The sequence below is a fragment of the Peromyscus maniculatus genome, chromosome 16 (assembly GCF_049852395.1).
Source record: "Peromyscus maniculatus bairdii isolate BWxNUB_F1_BW_parent chromosome 16, HU_Pman_BW_mat_3.1, whole genome shotgun sequence".
NCBI lineage: Eukaryota > Metazoa > Chordata > Mammalia > Rodentia > Cricetidae > Peromyscus > Peromyscus maniculatus.
The window spans coordinates 51455915-51476260 of NC_134867.1; the positions used below are offsets into that span (position 1 = coordinate 51455915).

A 20346-nucleotide genomic window follows, 5' to 3' on the forward strand; every position below is an offset into this window, starting at 1 on the left:
CCAAATACACGCAAACTCCCACATTCCACTCCCTGGCCTCCATAAACCTTTAACAATATCATAATGCAAAAAAGCATGTAGTCCAATTTCAAAAGTCCCTGTCGTCTATGACAGTCTCAACAATGTTAAAAGTCCAAAGTTCAAGGTCTCTTCTGAGATTCATATAATCTCTTAACTATGGTCCCCTGTAAAGTCAAACCAAAACACAGATCACATACATCCAACATATAATGACATAGGATATACGTTACCATTTCAAAATGTAGGGAAGGGAGCATAGTGAGGAAATATTGCACCAAAGCAAGACCAAAACCATCTGGGCAAACTCCAAACTCTGCATCTCTTTGTCTGATGTCAGAACGCTCTTTAGGTCTCCAATGCTGTTCAGCTTTGTTGACTGCAACTCACTTCTTTCTCTTGGGCTGGTGCCACTCATGGTTAGCAGCTCTCCTCGACAGGTATCCCAGAACTCTGGCATCTCTAACATCTTAGGTAATTACAAAATTCGAACTGCCCTACATCTGGGATGCACTCACGATCTTCTAGAGTCCTCCAAAGGGATTGGGTCACTTCTCTGACTTTGCCCTCTGCAGTACACGTAGCTCATCTTCTAGGCCCCAGCTGGCTCGACTCCATTGCTGCTGCTGTTCTTAGTGGTCATCCCAAGGTACTGGCATCTCCAAAACACTGGGGTCTTCTGCTGCAACTAAGCTGCACTTTAAAAAGAGCAGTGAAGCCAGAACTACAGGAGTATTTGGCTGGCCTTGCACAATAGTTGATATTTATTCAGTGGCCTCTTCTTCATTACCCTTCACAATTTCATTACCGTTGGAAGTTATACCAACTCAAATTAGCAGAATGGCCTGAAATAAATACAAAAAGAAAAATTTTTAAAAAAGCCCACTGAGAATGTGATCTATGAAGTAGAGTAGGATGCTATAACTGGATATGCAGGAGGCCACTTGAATTCACATCACATTTTTGTCCCTAGGTGCTTCCCCCAGGCTGCTCCTTAGCTTCCTCATCTATAATTTGATCTGCCATGATCCTTAGGGGCTGCCTCTGTGAACTCTTCTGAAAAGTGACTATGGCTTCTTCAAAGTAAGAAAAAGTGATTCTTATGGCATCTTGGGAATTTATGCCATTTACTGTAAGACCAAGGATGGCATGAAACTGTGATATTGATGGTTTTTTTCTGTGGGCTTGCATTCACTCACAAGAGCATCAGGATATAATAGGTTGTTGCCTTGAACCCATAGAGATCCACCTGTCTCTGCCTCAAAAATGCTAGGTTTAAAGGTATACATCACCATGCCCAGCAAGAAGGGTCATTTCTGAGACATCAAATAAATTTTAAAAAATTATAAAGGGTAAACATCATAAAAATTATGCTATCTGACCATAACAACAGGAAATTTGAAATCAACAACAGGAAGACAAGTGGGAAACCCTCAAACATTTCAGTATTGAACAGCATGCTTCTATATAGCTATGTGTTAAATAACAAATTGATAGGAAACTAGGAAATATTTTAACATGAGAAAAAACAAACACCAGGTGTTAAAAACACAATGAAAGCTTTAATCCTATAGCAATCTTAGCAGATGTCTTGGAAAAGTTCTGGTAACACAGACTTCCAATAGATAGATGAGTAGGAAATGTCTGCAATGGTTGAAAACTTTCTGGTTGAATATTCTTTGAAGCCTGATACTCTGGTTAAAGTTCACCTGATCCATCACAAGAACTCACTCCTTCCTATGTGTCAACAGGCAGAGAAGCAAAGTGACAGGAGCCTTCCAGTTTAAGGTAACAATAATGTAACCACAGAGACACATTGGTGGAAACTCTCAGAGCATTTTCCAAATCTGAAATTCGTGTTGATGCAGTCGATACAACTGTGGAAAAGGTAAAGTTTAAGAAAGCATAGAGACTGTAGTCCAGAGACAAATGTATTTGAAACGAATGGTTTGATACTGAGAGACTCAGGAAACAATTGTATGAACACTATGCTATAGAGAAAGATTTTTTTTTTTCTGATAGAGAAGCAACTGTAAAATACTGTACCATTCAGATGAAGGTAAATATGAAAAAAGACACTTGTGCAACATGTACCTAAAGACTGTAATGTAAGCAGATTTCCAACTGGTAGACAGTAGTGGTCCCCATGCAGAAACTGAGAACTCAGTTCTGGGAGCATGAGCCATGACTAAAGGGCATTGATTGAAATTTTGGGCTACTGGAAAGGACAAGGCCTATTCTCTTTCTACTTTCCTCCTCGTTACAAAGTAAATGTCTCAAACAGAGGCCTAGGAGTATTGTTAAACAGCGCAACCCACAGAAGCCTGTGATATGTTCTGAAAGTTTTCAAATGACAGATCTTGGAAAGGAGTCAGGTTTCATACAATGATTGACAGGCTTTCTCCTCATGACTCAAAAGAGGAAAGGTGACTTCATCTCATCCGTTTCAGTGCACTCCTGACTGTCTGCCTATTTGTCCGTTTGTCACAGGTAATTTATTTTATTATTATTATTATTTATTATTATTATTGCATAGAACAGACAGGCACACAGGTTGGCCAGTCCTGAAGGAGCAGCACCCCCTTAGAGCAATGAGCTGTGTGACATCCTCTTTCCACATGCTCAGAAGATACATTGTAAACATTTCTCTATATCATGTACTGAGTCAGGCACTAAAAATCAGACCTATCACTCATGGGAATAGCTACCTTGATGTAATTTTCAAATCAGCAAGGAGTTCAACCTAAATCTCAAAGATGAATGGGCATCAGAGACTGTGCATTCATCTCTTGAGTCTGCTAGAATTTGAAAACAAAAAGTGCTGTAAGCTGACCCTGGTAAGTTTCTCCTGGATGACCTAAGTAATCATGATATATGGAGATCTGTTGTGTAAACAATAAACAAACTATGGATAGGGTGAAGAGATAGCTCAGTGATGAAGGACACTGGATACTCTTCTGGAGGACACACTACGGTGATGTTTTACTTGTGCTGAAATGTGATTTTATTTGTATGTTAATAAATAAATAAAGTTTGCCTGGAGATCAGAGGTCATAGCGAGCCAGGGACAGCAGTCAGGCAGTGGTAGCCCACGCCCTTAATCGGATCGTGTGGCAGTCAGGTTCTCTGTGTGGTCAAGGACACAGCCAAGTGTGGTGACATGAGCCTTTAATCCTAGTACCAACCATAGAGACCTGGAGGTCTGTAGAGACAGGCAGTGACGAGGAAGTCATGTGTCTGGGCTTAGAGCCAATGAGAAGGCAGAATAGCAAAGCAATAAAACACAAGTCACAGAGGAAGAAGCTCTTTCTCAGGAGAAGTGACAGCTGTGAGGTGGTAAGATAAGGTGGTCATGACTCTCTGATCTCTTTGGGGTTTTACCTCTGTATTTGGCCCTGTGTTTGTTATTTACTAAGACTGTTTAGAATTTTGTCTGCAATACACGTTCAATAACAAACACCCACATTGCACTCAAGATCATCTGTAACTCCAGTTCCAGGGTGTCTGACACCGACTTTTGACCTCCATGGGCAACTAGCATGTACATGGTGCCCACATACATACACTTAGATAAAACACTCATACACATAAAGTAATAAAAATTAAAAAACCAAAACTCTATGCACTTTTCTCCTGAGCTAAATCAAAAGGTCTGAAGATTTAATTTTATCATGTATAATGTTATTTACTAGAGACAGACATTAAAAATAATTTTATGGCAAAGAGTCTACCATACACAAGTGTTGATGAATCCTAAAAGGTCTTATTAATAAAAACAAACCCAGAGACAGGTATTAGGATGAATGCTGAAAGATCAGAAAAACAGAACAAGCCACAGCTAACTTCAACTTGCCAACTTCTCAGCCAATCTTGTTCCTTCAAACTGGAAGCTTCTGTGTCCTCATCTGAATGGATCTCAGCTGAACTGCTCTAGTTCCTTGTCCTCATGCCATATATACCTTTCTGCAGGCATGTGTCACATTCCTGGCTGTTTCCAGTGTGGCTTTGAACTCACAAGGATCCAGATGGATCTCTGCCTCTAGAATGCAAGGATTAAAGGTGTGAGTGCCACCATTTTCTGGCCTCTATGTCTGTCTAGTGGCTGTTCTGTTCTTTGACCCCAGATAAGTTTATTAGGGTGCAGAATATATTGGGGAACACAATATCACCAATCACAAGTGAAAGGATAGTTAAAGAAAATGTAAAATAATAAATGCTTACATGAAAAGTAAGTAAAGCTTCCAGTCAACAATCTTAATTTATACTCCAAAAATAAATGCAGAGGAAAGCAACATCTGGAAAGCAAAAGACAGAAAATAAGACAAGAATCTGCAAAAATAGAACACATAGACACACTAGAAGAAAACCAGTGAGGTTGAAAAATAACTCAGAGAGGACACTTGTTCCTTTTCCCCAGAGCTCCCTGCCCTCACTCTGACATTGATGGACAAGAAGTATTCAATGATATTCAAGTCAGTAAATGCAGTGCATCAAATGAAGAGAATGAGGGGAAAGATTTCATGATCCCCCAACAAATGCAGAAAAATGTGTCAAAGCACAACATATGGCCACTTGGCCTGGATGGGTAGAAGACAACAAGGGCCTGCCTGGTACCACCAGACCCAGGAGGGTAGAGGAAACCCACAGGCCCACCAGATGGTGCTTGGTCTGGGTAGGTAGAAGACAAGCACAGGCCTGCCTGGCACCATGAGACTCCAGATGGTGCTGTGACATAATGGTGAACGAATATATAGTGGGGAGATGGGAGGGAGGCAGGGAGAGAGAGAGAGAGAGAGAGAGGGAGAGAGAGAGAGAGAGAGAGAGAGAGAGAGAGAGAGAGAGAGAGAGAGAGAGAGAGAGAGAGAGGCAGAACTGTTCATGTACTGTGTGGAACAGATCTGAAGAGGTAAAGTGGTAATGAATGGGCCGATGTGGGTGGTCTGCTTGACACCTGGGTCCATTGTGGCATTTAGGCCCAGGATGTTGCCCTGATAAGCTGGAGTCTGTGTGGATGTCCATGGATATGTTACCAGCAAAGGTTGTGCAGATGTCTGGGGTCTGGACCACTACCTCGGGCCATGTTGGTGTTTGAGGGTCATGCTGCCACCAGGGCCATATAGACCTGAGTGGCCTGTGCTGCTAAGAAAGGTCATGTTGACATCTGTGTCCAAGCTCCAGCCAAGAGCCATGTCTAAATCCATGGTCCTACTGCAACCAGGGTCTGTGTTGATGTCTATGTCTCCTGTTACAATCAAGATCTATGTAATATCTGGTGTCTGGTCCTCTACCTGGGACTGGGGCCATGTTGAAGTCTGGGGACCACTCTTTTGCTGGGCCCATAAAGATCAGAGTGGCTTGCATTACTATTTGGAACCGTGGTGATATCCAGGCCCAAGCTGCTGCTGAGGGCCACATCTGGGTTCTTGGTCCTGCTGCATCTGAGGTCTCTGTTGATGTCCTTTGTTAGAATTCCTAGCCACTCCCTCAACTACATGACCGCACATGCACTGTCCAGGAGCTAGGCAAGACCCTTAGTCATCCCAGGGCCTTACATCCTATGTAATGCATGCACTGCATAATCATGTAATTTGTGCACAGCGCGTTTACTCAATCTATGTGTATGCAGGGCATAGCTACATAAGTTCATATGCACATGTGCAGGGGGAACCTATAAAAGCCGGTTCCACCTAGTCCTCCCCTCTATTCCTGCATGGTCATTCCATAGGCCTATGCACACCCCTCTATTCCCTTCCCTATAAACTCTTATAGTGGGCTTTGTTGTGCCCTGTGGCTTCTCTTGCATGGTAAACAGTGCTGCTTAATAAATAATGTTCATTGCCAGTGTTAACACAGGCGTCCATGAAAACCACATGTGTTGAAGTCTGAGGGCCATACTGAGCAGGCCTTGCTTCTCACTGGCCCTGAGAGAGTAGGTTCTCCCCCTCCTGGAGAGTTGGTCCCACCCCTCCATGGCCTTGGGAGAGAGAGTCCCAAAGACCAGGCACTGGAGAAGTGGCCTGGCCCTCATTGGAGAGGTGGCTGTTGCACTTGGAAATGCTGGATTCACCCCTCACCATGAGCATAGAAGAGCTGGCTCCACCTTCGCCTGAGGGAAGTAGTCCCAGTGGTCCAGACTGACAAACTGAGCTACTACCCAGGCACACATCTAGCACTTTGAGTTGGTCCACCCCAACATCGACCCCATCTATGACCTGACAGAGGGCATGAAGGGACTAGTCCTGATGAACCATATCCGCAGGATCTCCATGACTCAGGGAGATTTTGGTGAGGAGTTTTGGTGAGGGTCCAGTATTGATGGTGTACAAGAAGCCAGAGTCCTTGAACCTGACCAACAACTTTTTATACAATGAACATTTGCAAATAAAGCCGTTTGGACAAAGGTGTTTACTCCCAATGCCACTAAGACAGATGAAGAGGTGATGGAGAGGCAGGAAAGACAGAGGAGGGAAGTGGGGTTTTTGTTTGTTTTGTTTGTGTTTTTGTTTTTAATTAGTATTTTCGTTTTTATTTTATTTTCATTTTCTTTGGAGGGGTGCCACAAGGGTGAAGGGCAGATATGGAGGTACTAAGAAATGAGTAGGATTGGAAAGCATGATGTGAAATTCCCAAAGAATCAATAAATAAATTATGTTTTAAGAAATGCAAACATAAAAAAAGGTTATTTATCATAACCTTCTGATAAAATCTGTCAATAAACTAAGTATGGCAAGAATGTCCTTGTACACACACGCACACTCACACACACGCACATACATAGTTGACAATGAGAAGTTAAACTCAGGAAGGTATCTGCTTTCACAGCATGTACTCAGTATAGCACTTGAAATCCTAGCTAGAGAAATTAGGCAAGAAGAAGAAATAAAGTGCATCTAGACTGGAGTGCAGAGGCTGAGAAGTCTCTACTTGCATATGACATGACAGTGTATTTAGACAACCCTGATGAGTCCAGCAAAGTGAAGTTAAGAGTAACAAATGGAGTATAAACTGTTAGGATAAAAAAAAAAAAAAGCAAACAACAAAATCAATTAAATTTAAATCCACTAAGAACATATGACCTGACAATTAAATTAAGAGAACTTCCTCATTGTCTGTACCATCAGAAAGAATTAAATCCTTACAAATAAACTCAGCTAATGAGCTAAAGTATCTGAAGATGGAAAACTGCAGACAGAGAAACCAAAGAAGACTCAATTAATTGGGGACACACCCTGTCTTCACTGGTTGGAAGAAATATCGTTACAATGTTCATACTAATCAAAGTGACCTGTGGACTCTCTGGGATCTCTATTGAAATCCTGTGTGTTCTCCATAGGAGTGTGTGTCGGGGAGGGGGTTTCATACAGAAATAAAGAAGCCTCTACATAGTCAACATACTTCTGAATGTTCATATTTATGTAATTTCTTGTATGTATAAGGGTGTTTTGTGCATATGTATGTCTGTACAGTATGGTGTTGTGGTTGGCTGAGAGCCACCACATGGGTGCTGGGAATTGAACTCTGGTGCTCTGCCAGAACAAGAGTTATTAATGGCTGAGCCATCTCTCCAGCTGCATTCAGAGTATTCTGAGACTGAACACAACAGTATATACCACACTTCTAGATTTCAAACTACACCCAAAGCTACAGTAATCAAGACAACATGACAGAAAACAAACACTGACCAATGATGGAACAGAACAGGGAGCCCAGAAGCAAGTCTCACACAGACCTTTAAAAAAGATGCCAGGAGCCGGGCGGTGGTGGCACACGCCTTTAATCCCAGCACTCGGGAGGCAGAGCCAGGCGGATCTCTGTGAGTTCAAGGCGAGCCTGGGCTACCAAGTGAGCTCCAGGAAAGGCGCAAAGCTACACAGCAAAAAACCAAAAAAACCAAAAAAAAAAAAAAAGATGCCAGGAGTAAGCAATGGGGAAGGAAAATCTCTTCAATAAATACTGCTGGGAAAACTGGGAGACAGTATGCAAAAGACTAAACCTGAACCTTACAGTACAGATCATACAAAAGCATCCTCAAAACAGACTGAAGATTAAGTGTAAAATATGACACTGTAAAACTGTTGAAAACTATAAAGGAAAACTTTTGATATTTATCTTTGTAATGGCATTTAAATCTTAAAACAAAATTCACAGATAACAACAAAAATGAAAACATCAAACTGGACAGGTGGAGGTAAAGGGAACAAATATCAATAGAGGGTCAAGCAATGAGCTTCACACCTTTAATCTCAGCACTCAGGAGGGAGGCAAACTCTGTGAGTTCCAGACAAGCCAGGGTTACACAGGAAAACTTTGTCTCAATAAACAAACAAACAAACCATAAATAGGCATCCCAAAGACATTTCCAAAGCATATGTTGTGCTTTGAAACTGAAGCATTTCTCAAAGGCCCAGGTGCAGAAGAGTTTATCTCCTGGTAATGGTGCTCTAGGGAGGTTTGAGAACCAGCGAGGGGTGGGGCGGAGTGTAAGGAAATATGGCACTGGGGTGTGCACTTGAGGATAAACGGGGACCCCGCTGCTCCCCTCTCTTTACTGTCCTGTCACCATGTTCCATCACCTACTTCCCACCAGGACGTTTGCCAGAGCAACAGGGCCATGGATGGAAGATCAGGTGTTGTAGCAGAGTGACAGAGACTAATAGTTGATTACCATCCAACATTGTTACCAACATCCGTCTATTGGGTTCCTGCCCTGCTAGAGTTTCAGCCTTGGCTTCCCTCAGTGGACTGTGACTGGGGATACAAAGTCAAATCGACCCATTCCTCATCAAGTTGCTTTGGTCATGGTGTTTCATCACTGCATTAAAAATCCTAACTAAAATCAAGACAACTGAGTTCCAGCCCCAGAGCCCACTTGGTGGATTAAGTCTCACTGGAAGAGGAAACAGATCTGAAGGAGGCTCAAAAAAAACAAAACAAAACAAAACAAAACAAAACAAAAAAAAAAAACCAGAGCAGTGGAGACTCTGTGGACGGAGCATCTTAACTCCGCACAGATGAATCCGCACTGGCAGGCCTTGAAGCTGACTGCCACAATGTCCTGTCACAGCTTCTCTCCTCTGCTCCTGTTACTAACCTGTTGCTCAGGATATGGCAAAGAACGCAGCTGCCAAGTGCTATCTTTCCACCAAGGTCTGCGCTTCTTGGTTCTACTGACCTGTCTGCAGTCCACACTGACCATGGCTGAGTCGCCTTGGTCTAACTGGAGGGGCGCGGGGAGTGGAACGTGGGGAGCAGGCTGTTGAATCACGGGGTAGCAGTCCTCCTCGGGGAAGCTCCTGGACCCTCTGAAACCGGGCGCCAGCACTGTCCCTGGCACCCCACCCCACCCCACCCCCGCCTCTACCCCGCCTCTGAAGCACGGAGCCAGCACTGTCCATAGCTCCACCTCTACCCTGCCTCTGAAACTCCCCGCCCATACTGTTCCTCGCCCCGCCTCTACACCGCCCTTCGCCCCGCCCATACTGTCCCTCACTCCGCCTCTACCATGTCTCAGAAACACAGCACTGGCACTGTCCCTGGCCCCGCCTCTACCATGCGGGTAGGTCAGGGGAGCGAGAAAGTTACCCAACTGGGACAAATAGGAAGGGCAAGATGCCAGAGGGGAATCTGTGGTGACACCACAGCATTCAGCCACAGGAAACCTAAACCAAGTCAGGAGGCTTGGAGGTGATGGGCACAGTGCCAGACCCTGCTAAGAAGCTCAGACAGCTCCCTTGGATTTGAGGCAGTCTGTGCTCTGAAGACTGCCTGCCCAGGGGATTCCTCACAGCCCTCCACCATTCCTGAACCAATTTGCCCTTGAACTTTCTTTCCCATGGCTCCACCATATTTTCCCACCAGATCACAATGGATGCTTCCAGGGACAAGGCAGCCCCAACCACCCACTTCTCACTTTCTCCCCTTTATTCTTGCTGTTGTTTCGTTTTGCGGCAGGATTTCACACCAGAGCCCACACCATAGAATTTTCATCAATCTTCCCCTCCCTAGGTCTGTCAAGAGCTGGGATTACAGATCTGTACCACCAAGCTCAGCTTCAATTCCCATGAGACTCATCAACCACCAGCCTGCTCAGCCCCCTCCCCTGCCCATATACCTTTCCCACTTTCTCATCCATAAAGGGCCTTCCAGCTCCTTTTCAGCCAGGTAGCAATCTGTGGATTAGCACCTCAGCTAATCAGGGCTGACTATAGTGGACTCTGGCACTGGTGAGCTACAATCTGTGGTTGCAGAGAATCAAAACTCGATCCTCTGCAAGGAACAAGTGTCCTTAACCACTGCACCACCTCTCTAGCCCAAATGGTTCAGTTTAAACAATGCACACAGGAGTCTGGGGTTTTCATGGGACAGCAGCTCTCAGCTTCTTGATCATCTGCTCTGTCTTTAATTAGTAAAATCCAGCCACATCTGGGTTGGCTGACCAGCTATCTCTATTTAGGATTTCTGTGTTCTGTTAGCCATGACCCCCTTAAGCAGTTAGGCTTCAAGGTGGGCCCCCCTTCCTCATCAATAAACCACTGCCCTTGATGTTACTGCCTCCTGACCTCTCCACCTGATGGGATTTTCTTTACCTCCTTCTGGGGTTCCAAGTTAGAAATAGTTTTCTAACACCAACCCCAGCCTTGAGCCATCAACATCCCTGAGCTTCCAACAATGCTGGTGTCTTCTCCCTGGTCATTCTTACTATGCTTCTCTACAGGGGTGCTCCAGCATCCCACTGGGGGAACATGGACTCTGCACACTCCCCCTGAAAATGTTTGCTGTTATATTCACTCTGGCAGATGCACTTCTCTGAAATTTTTGATCACCACCCTTTTACCAGATTTAACCACCCTAGATTGCCTTTGTCCTGTAGTGTGGGCAATCTCCTGTCCAGTTCCAGGAAGCCATCCCTGGAGCACTGCAGTATGTCCAGGGGATCTGGCATGTGTTGTTCTGGTTTCATTCTGTTTCTAAGATAAAACACTCTACCAAAAGCAACGTATGTGAGAAACATTGTCTTGATCAGTGTTCTATTGCTGTGAAGAGATATCATAACCATGGCAACTCTTATAAAAGAAAACATTTAATTTTGGATTGCTTACACTTTCAGAGATTTGGTCCAATATCCTCATGGAGGGGAGTATGGTGATACACAGTCAGATAAGGTAGCTGAGAGTTCTACATCCAGATCCAAAGGCAGCAAGAAGAGGAAGAGTCTGGGCTTGTCATGGGCTTTTTAAAACCTCAAAACACACCTCCAATGACACACTTGTGCCAATAAGGCCACACCTACTCAATCATGGCCACACTCCTAATCCCTCTAAGGTACTGGATTCTCTGATGACCAAGCATTCAGATATATGAGCCTATGGGGCCATTCTCATTCAAACACCACAACCCTGGACTTGGGTAGTTTTCATCCCTGGGCATCTGCCCAGGCCTGTGCCCTTCTCCCTGGGCATTCTTGCCATGCTTGGTAAACAAGAGTCATCCATGCTTCTCCATAGAATGAAGTGGACATATTTCATATCACCTCTCTTTGACACATCTCTGAGTCTTTACACACATTTCACTACCAGCTTTAAAGTTCTGGATTTTCTATTTCTTGCAGTATGGACCAGTCTCTGCAAGCTATTCCTGGGGCACATGGACATTATCTCCAGAAAACCTTGGTGTTTGCTGACTACTGAAAGTCCTGTGTGTCCAAAGCATGGGGAGACAGCTGAGTGGTACAGGGCCTGCCTCACAACCATGAGGACTCGGGTTTGATCCCTGAACTCCTGTAATAGAGCCAGACATGGTGCTGTGAGCGTTTATTGTCAGTACTAAGAAGGCAGAGGCAGGGGATCCTTGCGGTCAGTGGCAAGTCTGTCTAGCCTACTTGGTGAACCCCAAGCCTCTTAGAGAACTTGTCTAATCAATACTATGGTGACACACGTGTAAGAGGTTAAAAAAATGTTTTCTTTACTAAAATCTGAAGGCCTGTGTGTAAATACTTGGCATTTATAATTGTTGTTGTTGTTGTTGTTATTATTATTATTATTATTATTTATTGTTGCATATTTGGAAGTAATTGTATCAAGGATGCTTTCTTTAAATCACCTTCATAATTCCCTTTTCCTGCTTTAGCAGAACAGTTTCCTTGCATCACATTTCAAAGTGGATTTTTCCTACAGGTAACTGACGCGTATTCTATCTATCCAGCAAAGTGCCAAGTTTGTGACTTTAGTTCACAACCACAAAGCCTGTTCTCTGCTCTGGAGGGCTCATGTTCATGTCCAGCAAATCTTCCAGTGAGGTGTTCTGAGTGAGAAAGGATCCCAGCCATTCAAGGAGAAACCCAAGCCTTAAGAGTGGCAGGAAGGGGAAAGTGGGTGGGGGACTGTGAGAGAGGAAGAGAACAGGTGGTGGAAGAGGCAGAGAGGAGAAGGGAAGAGGAAGGTGTTGAAGGGGACAGGAAAGGAGGTCCCCAAACCTGCAGCAGTCCACCTCACAGGGCAAGTTTTGGGTGTGGGGTTGGAGAGAAAGAGTTTTTTTTTTTTTAACATCTCTTTTTCATTTTTTAGTGTAATTTTATTGCAAACTTGTTAAAAGCACCTTTAAAAATTATTATTAATTTTAGGTTTCAGGCTCACATGCACACAGGAGAGTGTATGTGTGCATCCTCACTAGGACTTCCTGCCTGTTTGTGCAGTCTGCTAAACAGAACAGCTCTAGGACATTGTGTCTAATGTTGCTGTTAGGGAAAGTCTGGGAGACCAGGGGCCATAAGTGTGCTGGGATTAAAGGTGTGTGCCACCACCACCTGGCCCATGCAAACTCTTATCAAGGAAAGCATTTGATTGGGGCTTTCTTACAGTTTCAGAGGTTTAGTTCATTCTTATCATAGCAGGGAGTATGGCAGCATGCAGCAGACATGGTGCTGGAGAAGTACCTGAGAGTTCTGCATCAGGATCCGAAGGCACAGAAAGAGAAGGAGACATTGGGCCTGGCTTGGGCTCTTGAAATCTCAAAACCCACCCGTAATGACACACTTCTTCCAACATGGCCACACCTACCCCAACATGGATACACCTCCTAATCCTTCTGAGTAATGCCTTTCCCTGATGGCTTAGCATTCAAATACATGAGGGCCATTCTTCAAACCACCACATAAGCCCACCTCCTCAGATTCCCTGTATCCTGCACCTCCACTCCAGACTGGGGCCTGATCAGTGGTTGTAAAGTTCGTCCTTCCCCACATTTCTACAGTGTCTTTCACAAAGCCGGCATCAAAAACACCCAGGAAGACAACAGCTGTGCAGACAAAGCCTGTCACACTGTTCCACTCTGTCTGTTGATATCAAACCAATACATGATCACACAAACCAATTGGGTCTTATGAAAACACACACTCACAGCATAAAGGAAACCTATGAGAGACCAAATTTCCAACAGCACAAAGTTCCAAGTTGGGAACCACTGGATATCTTCGGTGTCACTCGCACGAGTGTGGTGAGGAGTTACTTACAGGAGCTGGGATGAGTTCACAGCAGCTGCATCACTGCAGAGCCCACCTCAACATGGGTGGTGACTCAGGGAAGAGCACAGTTGAAACTGTACAGAGTGCAGGCCTCTGGACAGGTCTGGAATCTTCTCTGAAGCTAGGCTAGTCAGAATCTTCTCTGTCTACTGCCTGCTTTGTCCTCTAAAACTTCTGAGTTTCACTTTCTCAAACACAGGAAGTTGCATAATTCCTGACTCTAAGGACCTTGCCCCTCTGAAGATAGTGTTGCTGTAGGAGGAAAGACTAAAAGCAACAGAAGAGTTTTCCATCAAGGAGGAAGACTTTGTCCCACAGACAGATGAAATTTTAAAATAAGCCCAAAGTGTCAACTCTGCAGAGGACCCAAGTTAATTAATTTCCAGTTAAGCTGTCTTCCATTTCCTTAGGAAGGCCTTCTTCAGAAAAAACAAAACAAACCACTTCACAGTTTAACACTTCTGTGTCCAACCAATTTAAAAGAGTAGGAAGTATCCCAGGGAGGGTCTCTAAAGTATCCATTTCAATCATCTCCTGTGTCACTCAGAAGTCACGTGGTGTTCTCCAGAGTAACCGGGGAACTTCAGACATTCACATCTGAGAATCAAAATCAAGTTCCGCTCCCTGATGTTAAGAGCACACTAAACACACACCACACTCTCCTCCAGACAGTAGCTCTCAACCTTCTGAATGCTGCAACCCTTTAATACAATTTTAATATAGTTCTTGTTGTTGTGATGACCCCCACCATAAAGTTACTTTTGTTGTTACTTCATAACTATAATTTACTACTGTGATGAATCATAATGTAAATATCTGATGTGCAGGAAAACTGACCCACAGGCTGAGAACCACTGCCACCATGCAGAAGGTTAATGTCTGACTGCAAAATGAGGTATGATGTACAGAAAAATAGATTTTAGGACGTATAGCCTCCCACTCGAGTCTTAACACAAAAGTCACTTTCTCTAGATGAATTTGTAAATCAAGTTGCCTTTCTGTGGAAGGGCTTTTGGGGGGCTTCAGTTTCCAATTACTGGGCCATGACTATTATGAGGACTAACAAGAGAAAAGTTTTTTTGTTTTTTTTTTGTTTGTTTTTTTTAATAATGTAGTGAAAGACAATTCTTAAAAGCAAGCACTACTGGGTGTGGTGGCATACTTAATCCCACTACTCAGGAGGCAGAGACAAGTGTATCTTTGTGAGTTTAAGGCCAACCTGGATTACTAGCCCCGGCCAGCCAGGGCTACATAACTTCCTGGAGGCATTACACTTTTGCTAAGCTTATCAAAAGCTACAAGAAAATTCCATCCTCTTGAACAAAGATTAAAGTTCATTCCCGACACAGAAAACTCCAAGAGATCTGAGACCACAAGTCATCCAGCTGGGTGAACTGAAACAGAAAGAATGAGAAACTCCTCTGAGGAAGGGCAGGGCCACTGCTTCACTTTTTCCTGAGAACAGAAGAAAGGGGTGGCCACCCTACATAAAATCCATAAATTTTCAAGATGCATAGACCAAATGTAAACGTAAATATGCCAATGTGTCACTATGGCTGGGAACCCCAGAACTCATCTCTCAGTGATTGAGAGGAGTTCACAACAACAAAGACAAAATCAGGATTCATACAGCATAAATGAATGCAATACATCTTAAACTAATATTCCACAACACCCATGAGTAGCTACATTGATCTAATTTTTCAAATCAGCAAGGAGTTCATTACCAAATCTCGTAGATGAACGGACACTCAGAGACTGTGCATTCATCGCTTATGTCTGCCAGAATGTGAAAACAAAAAGTGCTATGTGCTCCACTCAGATGGGTACTAGGCAACTGGGGTCCTCAAGGCCCAGGCTGGCAAGAAGACACCCATGGGCCCACCTGGTTCCTTGTGGAGCCAGGCAGGTGGGCCTCATTTTGATAAGCAAATATGTGGTGGAGAAATGGGAGAGAAAGAAAAGCAGAATAGTTCACGCACAGTGGAAAGAGGTAGAAAGGAAGAAATGAAGCTGGTGTGGAGTGGCAGATGTTGGAGGCCTGCTTGCCACCTAGGACCATGGTGAAGGTGTTGAGGAGTAGACTGATGGGAGAGGTCTGCTCAACTCCTGGGGTCATGGTGATGTCCTGGCCAGTCTATTGCCAAGGCCCATGTCTGGGCCCCTGATCCTACAGTGGCCAGGGCCTGTCTGTGCCTCCTGTTGCCATCAAAGGGTCATGCTGATTTCAGTGGTCTGGGATGCCTCTAAGGACCATGTTTGGGTCCATGATGCTACTGCAGCTGAGAGGTCTATGTTGGTCTGTGGCCCATTTTGCCACCAAAGGCCACATGAAGCCTAGGCTTTGGCCTGCAACCTGTGGCCTAATTGATGTCTAGGGGCCATGCTGCTGCCAGATCCATCCTGATTTGAGTGGCTGTGAGTACCACCTGGAGCTAGGATGTCTGGGCCCAAGCTGCTACCAAGGGCCAAGTGTGGGTCTGTAGTCCAGGTGCAGCTGGGGTCTGTGCTGATATCTGTGGCCCATGTCACCTCAGGGGGCCTTAGAAACTATGGGAGATAAAATCAGACGGCCATGCTGAGCCAGCCCCACCCTTCACTGCAGCTGGAACAGCTGGCCTTGCCTCTCCCTGGACACTACAGCAAGAGAGCCGGCCCTGACCTATGGGGATATTTTATTTGTACTGAAATGTGATTTTAATTGTATGTTAATAAATAAAGTTGCCTGGGGGTCAGAGCTATTAGAGCCATAGTAAAAGCTGGGTGTTGATGGTGCATGCCTTTCATCCCATCCCTTGGTAGGCAGAGCTAGGTACATCTCTGTGTGTTCAAGGATACAGCCAACAGACAGTGACAAGGCAGTCATTTGGTTGGTTTAACAACCAATGAGAAGGCAGAACAGAAAGTCTATATAAAGACAAACAGACAGGAAGTAGGTCTCTTTCGGAGAGGTCTCTTGGCTGAAGAGGCTAGCTGCAGCAGGCGGGTAAGGCTCTTAGCTCTGATCTCTTGGCTTTCCTCTTTGCATTGGCTTTGTGTTTCTTATTTAATAAGACGGCTGGTTACATCTACACTGACCCTCATGGGGACCTCAACTCTGATCTAGGAAGAGATGGCCCCACCCCTCACCACAGACAAGGTTGAATCCACCCTGAGGGCATAAACTTGGGGAGCTAATTCCCCCACCTCACCTGAGATGCGTGGCCCCAGTGACTCAAACTAACCAGCTCAGCAACCTTCCAGGCCCACAGCTGGGGCATGAGTTGGCCCACCCTAACATCTACCCCATCTAAGATCTGCTGGAGTTCACGAAAGGGCTGGTCTTGTGGAACAACACCTGCAGAATCTCCAAGACTTGGGGAAGACACAGGATTTCCCAGAGGAGTTCTAGGGAAGGACCAGTGATGATGGTGTACCAGAAACCACAGGCCTTGAACCAGATCAGTGACTCATTGCAATGACCATTTGATAGTAAATCTGGTGGGACAAAGAGTAGACAATGTGACACACCAAGGCATCAAACACCACCAGGATGAGTGAAGTGGTGTTGGAGAGGCAGAAAAGATGGAGAAACAAAGAGATTTGTTGTTGTTGTTTTGTTTTCCATTTGTTTTGCTCATGTTTTTGTTTATTTCTTTGCTTACTTCCTTTTGTTTTCTGGGAGATCACTGCAGGTGTGGGGAGATATGGGGAGACCATGAGATGAGTAGAATTGGCGTACATGATGTGAAACTCCCAAAGAATCAATGAAAAAGTTAAATTTTTTTTTAATAAAATGTGCTATGTGCTGAACCAGGTAAGATTCTACTGGATGACCTGACAAAATATGATTTTCTTAGTCAAGGCTCTATTGCTGTGAAGAGATACCATGACCACGGCAACTGTAGAGTCATTGTTCTATCATTGGAAAAAGATACTGTGACCATGGCAATTCTTTTTTTTTTTTTTTAAGGGGAGGTGGAGGGTTCAAGACAGGGTTCCTCTGTGTAACAGCTCTGGCTGTCTTGGAACTCAATTTTGTAGATCAGGTTGGTCTCAAACTCACAGAGATCTACCTGCTTCTGCCTCCAGAGTGCTGGGATTAAAGCAGTGCACCACCATCGCCCAGCTCAACCAAGGCAACTCTTATAAAGGAAAACATTGCATTGGGTCTGGATCATAGTTTCAGAGGTTTAGTCCATTTTCTCATGGTGGGAAGCATGGCAGCACACAGGTAGACATGATATTGGAGAGGGAGCTGAGAGTTCCACATCTGGATCGGCAGGCAGCAGGAAGAGACTGAGACACTAGGCTTGGCTTGAGCATTTGAATCTCCAAGGCCCACCCCAGTGACACACTTCCTCCAACAAGGCCACAGCTACCCAACAAGGCCAAACCTCCTAGTAATGCCACTCCCTGGTGACCAAGCATTCAAATCTCTGAGCCTATGTGGGCCATTGTTATTCAAACCCCCACAAATATATACTGAGGTTTAAAAAAACAAAACAAAACAACTATGAGTTCCAGGACAGGCTCAAAAGCTATACCGAGAAACCATGTCTCTAAACAACAACAACAACAACAAAACAAAACAAAAAACCCCGAAAAAACTATGGGAGGCTAGAGAGTTAGCTCAGTGAGTAAGGGCACTGGCTCCTTGCCCAGAGGACCCAAGTTTAATACAAACACCCACATGGTGCTCACAGCCATCTGTAACTCCACTTCCAGGAGATCTGACACCCTCTTCTGGACTCCAAGGCACCAGGCATGTATATGGTGCACACATATATTCAGGCAAACAAACATATCCACATAAAATAATAAAATAGTTTTTAATTAGATGAACTGTTATTCTAGGCAAAATCATTGGGTCTAATGGTCCTGTTTTCAAATAAATAATGTTATTTATTTTAAACAGACATTAACAATAACTTTCTAGGAAGAATCTAATGATGATAGGATGGTTAAAGGGAAATGTGAAGTAATGAATGCTTCCATGAAAGTAAGTAAGGCTTCCAGTCAACAATCTCAATTTACACCCTCAAAATAAAGAGCAAACTAATCTCTGGAAACCAGAAGAATGAAAATGGGACTAAGAAAAGAATCTTAAAAACATAGGAAATACACATACACTAGAATAAAAAATCAGTGAAATAGAAAAACTCAATAAATACACTGGTTTCTTTACCCCTTGTACTCCCTGCCCATCAGTGGGCTTAGAAGTCACTTGGCCACTAGTGGGCAAGGAATGTTGAATGATATCCTAATCAATAAATGTGATGCACCAAATCAAGAGGATAAAGAGCAAAAACATCAGGATCCCATCAACAAATGCAGAAATAGGAAAGGTGTCACAACTCAACACACTTTCTAATAAAATCTGTCAGTAAAGTAGATAGATGATACATAGATAGACGGGCAGACAGACAGAATACATATGTATGTATGTACATGTACATGGGATTGATTAGAATGCCTTACAGGCTATGGTCTAACTAGTCCAACATTGACTATCTACCAAAACAAAGTCCAAGAATCCAGTAGTTATTCAGTCCATAAGGCTGGATGTCTCCGATGACCTTCAATATATCCCATAATCCCTAAGAACTGGGATCTAAAGCCAATAAAAGGATGGACTGGGCAGTGAGAGGAAGGCAAGCAGGCAAAGAGCAGAGCTTCCATCTTCCGTGTCCTTTATATGGGCTGCCAGCAGGAAGTGTGGCCCAGATTACAGGTGGATCTTTTCACCTATATCCCAAGAGATCTGTGTTAAAAGTGGATCTTCCCACCTCAAAGATAAGGATTAGAAGATGGATCTTCCCACATCAAATGATTTAAATAGGAAGGAAATCATACCAGTGTGCCTAGCCATTTGGATTTTAGTTAATTCCAGATGTAGCCAAGTTGGCAACCAAAATAGTCATCACGCCCAACAAAATGTTTTCAGAAAGCCTTTAAATAAAAAAAGGTAAGATGCCCAGGAATAAAGCACCCAAGATTAAGCATGTGTTACTCCATGTGTCCTGCATCTCAAACATTAGTGAAACACTGATCCTCTGAAGAAACAACACAGTAAGAAAACTAAGGAGAAGGATGCAGAATATTCTAAAAGGTTTTTTTTTTCTCTAAGATTTATTATGTATATAGTTTCCACCTGCAGGCCAGAAGAGGACACCAGATCTCATTACAAATGATTGTGAGCTACCATATGGTTGCTGGGAATTGAACTCAGGACCTCTGGAAGAGTAGCCAGGGCTCTTAACCTCTGAGCCATCTGTCCAGCCCTAAATACTCTAAAATTTTGGTCAAGAAAAGGAACAGAAAATAAAACCCTCCAGTAACAGATTGCCATGAGGTAAAGCTGTCCTCACTGAGAGCTCCATCTCCAAAGTCTAAAGCCAGCTGCAGTGACTGAGGTAATGTCATCTTGTCCTGACTTTTTGTGTCTGTGAAGACACTTCTCACCTTTTCTCCAACAGCCACATCCACCTCGGCAAAGCATTTGGCACTCTCCATGACCCTAACTATGGTCCAGGTGTATTAACCAAAATAGCTGGTGTCTGTGCAAGATTAAACATAAAATTAAAAGAAATAAAGGAACATGTAAATAAAAAACAACTATTGTGGAATGTCTGGAAAATACTGATGAGCTTTGTAAGAAAACAGATATTACTTGACTATCCTAAATACCTCACTGGTATAGTCCCCCACCTTGAGCAGTGATGTCACAGTGATTTGTGATTTTAAACCACTGTATAGCTCGCAGCTCAGTCTCCAAGAGACTTTTTCAGATGCACAAGCCCACTCTCATTCTGGCCATTACTTAGAAA

At 44.0% G+C, this 20346-nt stretch overlaps 1 long non-coding RNA gene across 2 annotated transcripts in view; it reads right to left on the minus strand.

Annotated features, from left to right (window-relative positions):
• LOC143268909 (uncharacterized) overlaps window positions 1-14020 on the minus strand; it is a 171815-nt gene extending 157795 nt beyond the window's left edge. The window contains exons 1-2 of one of the 2 annotated variants that reach the window (XR_013045117.1): window positions 13526-14020; window positions 252-863 (exon numbers count right to left, since the gene is read on the minus strand). This is a non-coding gene — a long non-coding RNA (uncharacterized LOC143268909). The remainder of the gene's footprint in view (window positions 1-251; window positions 864-13525) is intronic. The other variant, XR_013045118.1, reaches the window with a different exon arrangement.
• Between the last annotated feature and the right edge of the window lie 6326 nt (window positions 14021-20346).